This window comes from Sander lucioperca, chromosome 8, assembly GCF_008315115.2.
Source record: "Sander lucioperca isolate FBNREF2018 chromosome 8, SLUC_FBN_1.2, whole genome shotgun sequence".
In the NCBI taxonomy this organism is placed as follows: domain Eukaryota; kingdom Metazoa; phylum Chordata; class Actinopteri; order Perciformes; family Percidae; genus Sander; species Sander lucioperca.
The window spans coordinates 25,415,737-25,422,204 of record NC_050180.1 but is presented as its reverse complement, the minus strand read 5'-3'; the positions used below and the strand labels follow the sequence as shown (position 1 = coordinate 25,422,204).

The window sequence follows — 6,468 nt, the reverse complement described above, 5'->3', positions numbered from 1 at the left end:
CTTACTCAATTGCCATTAACTTTGCAAACACAAGGAAATGCTACTGTAGTTTGCCTGCTGTGTCCTTGATTAATCTTTAAAGTGAGTAAGACGATGTTCTTACACACAACTTAATTAGCAACTCTCAACATCACAATATGGCCACTTTCCTACCTATCTGGGGAAAGTGTACACATGACTGTGTTTTGACAATAATGTAATAAATCTAATAAATATGAGGCTTGGAAACTAGCAAAGTCAACCCAAATAAACAAATGTCTCAACAATATGGCATGCAAAAATTTGTAACCCACGGCAAAATATATATCTGTATATTTGTATATGGAGTAGTCATCAGCTACAGGTGACAGCAATTGGAAAGCACAGCAATATCAACCTGAAATGAAAAAAATAAAAAAACGCATAATTTATATAAAATCCTTAAAAACTTTTTTGTTGAGGAAATCCAGAGATGATTCATAATTTGGAGACAGTTCAACAAATGATGTAAGTGAGAGGTTCAGAAGCAGTACGTTTTCCATAGAAATTCAACATAAATATAAAATTCAACATTGTATCATCATTAGCTTAGACAGGATTCATACTGTGGGTGGGCTTAGAGAAATTCAGGTGGGCCTACCTCCAAGACACTTACTTGCAGTATTTTTAGCAACAGGCATCATAATAACATTAAATCACAGATTTTTAATTAAGTTAAACTACAGGCACCAGCATGAACAAACTGACATGGACATATCTATACATCAGCAGATGGAGGGCATGGCAAGCCTGGCACGTTGCACTCCCATGGATGTATAATGGGCACTTCCTGATAACCGTGTACACACACCACCAGTGGGCAGACACAACCGCAGCAGCAGCATCAACTTTAAAGCATATGTAGCCTACAGATACTCAGGCAACACAAAACACACACAAAGTAAAACAACTTGAGGAATTATCACAGTGACTAATTAACCACATAGCCTGTCACACAGGCTGCAGCACAGCCACGTCTACAGTATCGCAGTAGCCTAATGGCCCTGTCATAGTGAAAATTCGCCAGCTCCAACAGTTAATGTTTACATCCCAACCTGCGTCACTTCTTGTACGTAGGCTACCCCCTGCTTTTGGCTAGACCACTTGAGTAAATTTCGCCAAGCGGATTTCGGTCTGCAACACTGAACTTGCACCCATATGTAAAATAAACTTAAACACGCAACACAGCGGGGACAAAGAATATAAATAGCTTACCTAATGATGACTGCATGTCGTCATGGAAATTATTTCATTACAGTCCAATTAAGTCAGTTCTGATTCAGAAAAAAATGGAGAAGTCTGTATGTCAATGGTGCCAGGTTTTATCCGATTAATATTTGAGAAGAGTGAAGAGTCACTGTACAGTTTGTCATGTGGGGTGACCAGGGCCTCTAGGACACCATTCATCTTGGAAAATATCTCACTGGGCTTAACGTTATGTCCAGCAGGCTTACTTCATCAAGTCTCCTCCACCAGAGGAACTAGCTGCGAGCAGGATGATATGGAGCTAACTGGCATCCCCATCCGTTTTGAGCTTCTGTCTGATGGGGAAAATAATGGCTGAATTTTAACTTTTTCTATTTCTGTTGACAAACTTAGACAAAATACGTTGTTATGCCCTTTTTTGAACTTGAGGCTAACTAAAGCCAGCTAGCTTGCTAGGCTCCCATTCCTGTCCTCTGAGCACTGTGGCTGCTGTATTTGCTACTTGTCAAACTTGTAAATGCAAGCAGCAGGGGAAGGACCCAAACGTAGACGACACAGGCAGATGTTTGCAGGTGCAGCTCATTTATTTATTGCATGAATGAGCTTACTGGCAGATAGTCCAAAATTGCAGGTTGGTAACAAGCAGGCAGGTAACTGAAAACCACATTGTGACTGGGATCTAACAAGGCACAAAAAGAGGTGAACTGTATGTGTTGTGTAGCTGATGAGTGAATGAGATGCAGGTGAGGAGGTGGGTTGGGAAGGCCAGGCAGAGCTGAGGAGAGAAGTGGGGACAGGTGTGTGAATGGGTGTGGCAGTTCGGTGCTGGGGACAAGGTGGGAAAGTCTGAGGGCATCTGGTGGACCGATGGAAAATTGCAATGGTTTGGTTTGGGGGACTAGAAATGTGTCTGGAGGGTACTAAGGCTGAGTCCTTACCGCAGCGGCACAGGTTTGATTCCAACCCCTGGCCTTGTGCTGCATGTCATCCCCTCTCTATTCCCCCTTTCCTGTCAAATCTTGTGCTACAACTGTGCTATCAAAAAAGGCCCACACAATAATCTGTCTGGAGAGGAGGGCCAAAGCGACACTTATCAGTTTGTACATCCTCAATTACTTTCCTTGTCTCCTCTCCTCCCACCTAAAATATGAGCGGAGGAAGGAAGGAGGAGTCGAGGCAACAGGTATTTAACAAAATGAGACATCCGTGCTACCGTGCCTTCATTTTAAAGCGACATCAATTATTATGAGTATAGTGTGGATGTGTTATGAATTAATGAACGGTTGAGTTAAAATGGATAAAAGAAAAACGTTCCTATCGATATACAAATACAAAATGTGCCTCGTGCATGAGCAGCACGCCATCTTGAAGCTGGGGCGATTCGAGGATTGTGGGGTGGCACAAGGGGGACCAATAATCAGTCAGGGGGGCCTGGGGGGGGACATTTTATCAGCATAAATCATAGAAAATCTGCTTAGAAATATAGGAAATATTTGATAGTAATGTTTTATTGAGCAGATAGATTCTGCTCAATAAAACATTACATTAATTATTAATTTCACTTGTTTTCATTTTAAACAAATAAATCCGAATACAATACACATTTTCTATAGGCTCAGTCTGCCACTTTCCAGTGCTGGTTCCATTATATCAGAATTTTGGATAGTCATCATGGAAACATTAATTGGTCATGTGAAGGGCTGGGACGATTGGCAGAACAGGCAGCCAAAGTAACAGTACTCTGATCCAATGGAAATCACAATTGTCAGATTGACAGCACTGGATTGGAGGGGGGGCACCAGTGGGGGCCAATCATAATTCAGGGGGGGAGGGGGCGGTGCCACCTTGTGCCCCCCTTCTAGCACCACCTTTGTCTTGAAGGATGCCTCAATTCCTAAAATACATCTTGAGGAGAGATGAGACTTACCGGAGGAGCTATGAGGGAGGATCCTTTGCGCATCCTTTGAGGAAGTATTTTTGGCACCTGTGACATACATAATAAAAGAGGCGTGACAGACAGCTGGAATGTACAAACCATGCCAGCTGTGCTACACATCATATTGACGTTGCTTTAAAATGACGGCTCCGAAGCACGGATATCTAATTTAGTTAAATGCCTGTTGCCTCGACTCCTGGTTCCTGGTGTCTCTTCCTTGCCTCCTCCATTCGCATTTCAGGTAGGAGGGACTGAGACGTGAGGAGGTGAGGAAAGGGAGGATGTACAAACTAATTTTGCAAAATTACATAAAATTTATCTTAGAAAAATTGTGCTCGGGCTGCACAGTAGGGTTTAAGCTATTGACCAAAATGTTAAAGTAGTTGTTACAGAACCACAAGCAGCCCATGTCTTAATATTATTGCCTTAATGGTAAGTACAGAGTTCACACTTATCCCTCTTCTGTGGGTGTTACGGTTTCTGAGACTCTAAACCTTGTCGGGAAAAACAAGAAGCAGCAGAGGAGAATTCCTGGAACCAAGAGATCACTTCCAGCTAATAACATCCAGGCTAATATATATTTTTTTCAAAACACTGATATTAGGGAAGCATGTCAAAGTTGGCATGGACTCAGTGGAGTCAGTAACAACTACACCACTAAAGAAAGGCACCCTGTCCCTGAAGATACAGTATATTCAGTAATCACAATATATCTTTTATTATTGGAAGTGAAAGGAAATATAAATTAGTTGTAATGCCGACTTTCTCATTTAAAATGCAACAAAATGTAGTTTAAATAGGGGCCGATCAGTGTGAATATTACCTTGCCTAACAAACCAATTGATAAACACTAAATGCTGAGCAGCTCGAATTCAACAGTATTTAGATGAGCTGTATTTCACAAGCAGTTTGCAAATGACCAATGAGATTGCCTTATTAATCTTAATGTATGTGTTGTCAACCACTACTTATTGAAATGCTGGACAGTTTCAGATCTTGCCAAGCTTGAAATGACAATATTTGAATGTAGCTAAAATGATGTAGCTTGTGCAAATCTTTCTTTACCACAGATTAAATTCTAATGTGCCCGATAAATCATTAAACTTAAATGGATTTGTGGTAGTTTGATTTATGTAATGGAACTTCTTAAGCGTTCAGTATCTTGATTTTAATTGTGCAACACTGCTTGTGTACTTTGCCTCTTGGGGCAATTTAGTGAAGTGAGTATTATATGATCCGGCAATTTAAAACCTACCAGATTCCAGCCTATTTTGTTTAAGAACAGTAGCATACAATATCTTGCACAACTAGTGTCAACTTATCATGAACACGTTTTGAGATGCTAATGGAATGTAATCATAAACATTATGTCCAGATACTCAGGTTATCATGACAAACACATTTCTTGACCATGAATTCATCAGTGTGTGTAATGTGTATCCTTTCTGTTTTCTGTCTAAAACTCTCAACCACCTATTGATTGTGCTCAATAAGGTTAATATGTTATCATTGTTATGGATTATAAAGTATGGTTGTAAAAACATGGCAGAATTGCATGTTATTGGTAGTGATTATAGTTAGGTAGAAGCTAGGTAGTTTGATAGCTACATATTGGCTAGCATGAAAGTAAGCTAGTTAGCTCATCAACTGAAAACAAAGCACACAGAAGAACAAACAGGCAGCATTTATTCCATTATTTCGGCTGACTGCAAATGACACTACAGGGATTCGGCAATGTATTTTTTTATGTAATGAGAAATAATGTATAAAAGAGCATTAGGAAAGACCCCCAGCAATCGCTACAGTGGAAGGCTAGTTTTAAGTAGTCTTTCTAGCTTGTCTGTTGTGCCAGCAAATTAAAAATTTTGTAAGAAGTTTTCACAGCAAAGGAAATTAGTGAGCTTTGCAACCTGCCTCTCTCTGTTCTTTTCATTTCGTTGAAAAATTATCGGATGTTAAAACGACAACAATGAGAGAAACTGGGGCTCAATAAACTGGCAACAGTTTCTGAAATTACTATTTAAAAAAACAAAACAACAACACAGTTTCATGTTGAAACTTAACAATTGTTATAGCTTGTGTTTCTCTTCCTGGCCCAGTCAATATTCTCCAAAATTGACCTTTAGGTAACTATTCCACAGAGACCTTAATTTAAGATTGTGGTAATTGCATTCAAATCATGCAGTGCTCTAAATGCTGTTGTGGCTTGCATCTGTACATCTACAGGTATGTGTGTGTGTGTGTGTGTGTGTGTGTGTGTGTGTGTGTGTGTGTGTGTGTGTGTGTGTGTGTGCGTGCGTGCGTGCATGTGTGAAATATAACTGAGCACCTGCACCCATGCATCTTGGCTGATCCATCCGGACCACCTACTGTAGAGGTTATGTGAAATACAGGCAGTAACAGTATCAGGATACATTTATTTTGTTTGCACTGTAAGAAACAAGATTTACTGAGAATCAGGCAGGATTTATTACCGGGCTGTCTACATGTTGTAGCCCTATGATGTTTTGTGTGTAGCTATGCATTCCTGAGGAGATACAGTAGTAGCCTCCAGAGGCAGGCAGCCTGTGAAGAGAAACCAATATGTTGTTCCATAATGAAAGCTCGCAACACAGCTTAGTGGGCTTTGTACAGTCCATTCAATCAGAGGCTGCCAACATGCTGGGTTTTAGAGGCAACCAACCTTACCACTGGCTCTAAAACAGATAGATATGCCAAAACAGTGGGAGCAAAATAAAGCAACCTTTAGAGCTTTGGTGTCACACTCTTCTGTCACTTTAAATCATAACATTACAGTATGATTGCATCATGTGAAAGGATGTGATTGTCCGAAACTGCTGCGCAACGAGTTACCATCTGCTCTGGAGAAACATCAACACCATGTCTCGTCTAGGTTGAAGGTTGTACAGCTTAGTTGCTGTGACATCAGTTCAATAACCTGGGATTAGACAGCAAAAACTTTAGCAGAATATAACAGTGTGTACATGACACCAAATGGCATTCTGTGGGAAAAAAAGACTAATTGCTGGAGCAAGCAAAACTGCAGTTCTGGCTCACAGTCAATTCTTAAACCTCTGTATTTGGAAGTGTTTATATCAGCACATATTAAAATAGCTGCACATAAAAACATGTAGACAGTTATAAGATTTTGCTGTGCTGTGGAGGTGCTGTGGTAAAGATTGATGTACTGTCAAATACAGTCTTCACTTTTATTTGCCGAGAAGTGTCAGTCACTCGATTCACCTAAAGACATTTAAGCTCATTTACATTCAACTGTGCCGATCATCCCTCATATCAGGTAAAAATCT

General features: G+C 40.4%; 1 long non-coding RNA gene across 2 annotated transcripts; it reads right to left on the bottom strand.

The window, feature by feature from the left end:
* Window positions 1-260: 260 nt before the first annotated feature.
* LOC116034826 lies at window positions 261-1,922 on the bottom strand. 2 transcript variants are annotated; one of them, XR_004101259.2, is made up of 4 exons: window positions 1,833-1,922; window positions 1,473-1,559; window positions 1,234-1,292; window positions 261-376 (listed from the first exon to the last, which is right to left on the bottom strand). It is a non-coding gene; the product is annotated as an uncharacterized LOC116034826 (long non-coding RNA). The 2 variants fall into 2 exon arrangements; XR_004898159.1 differs by having other exon boundaries at window positions 1,234-1,559.
* Between the last annotated feature and the right edge of the window lie 4,546 nt (window positions 1,923-6,468).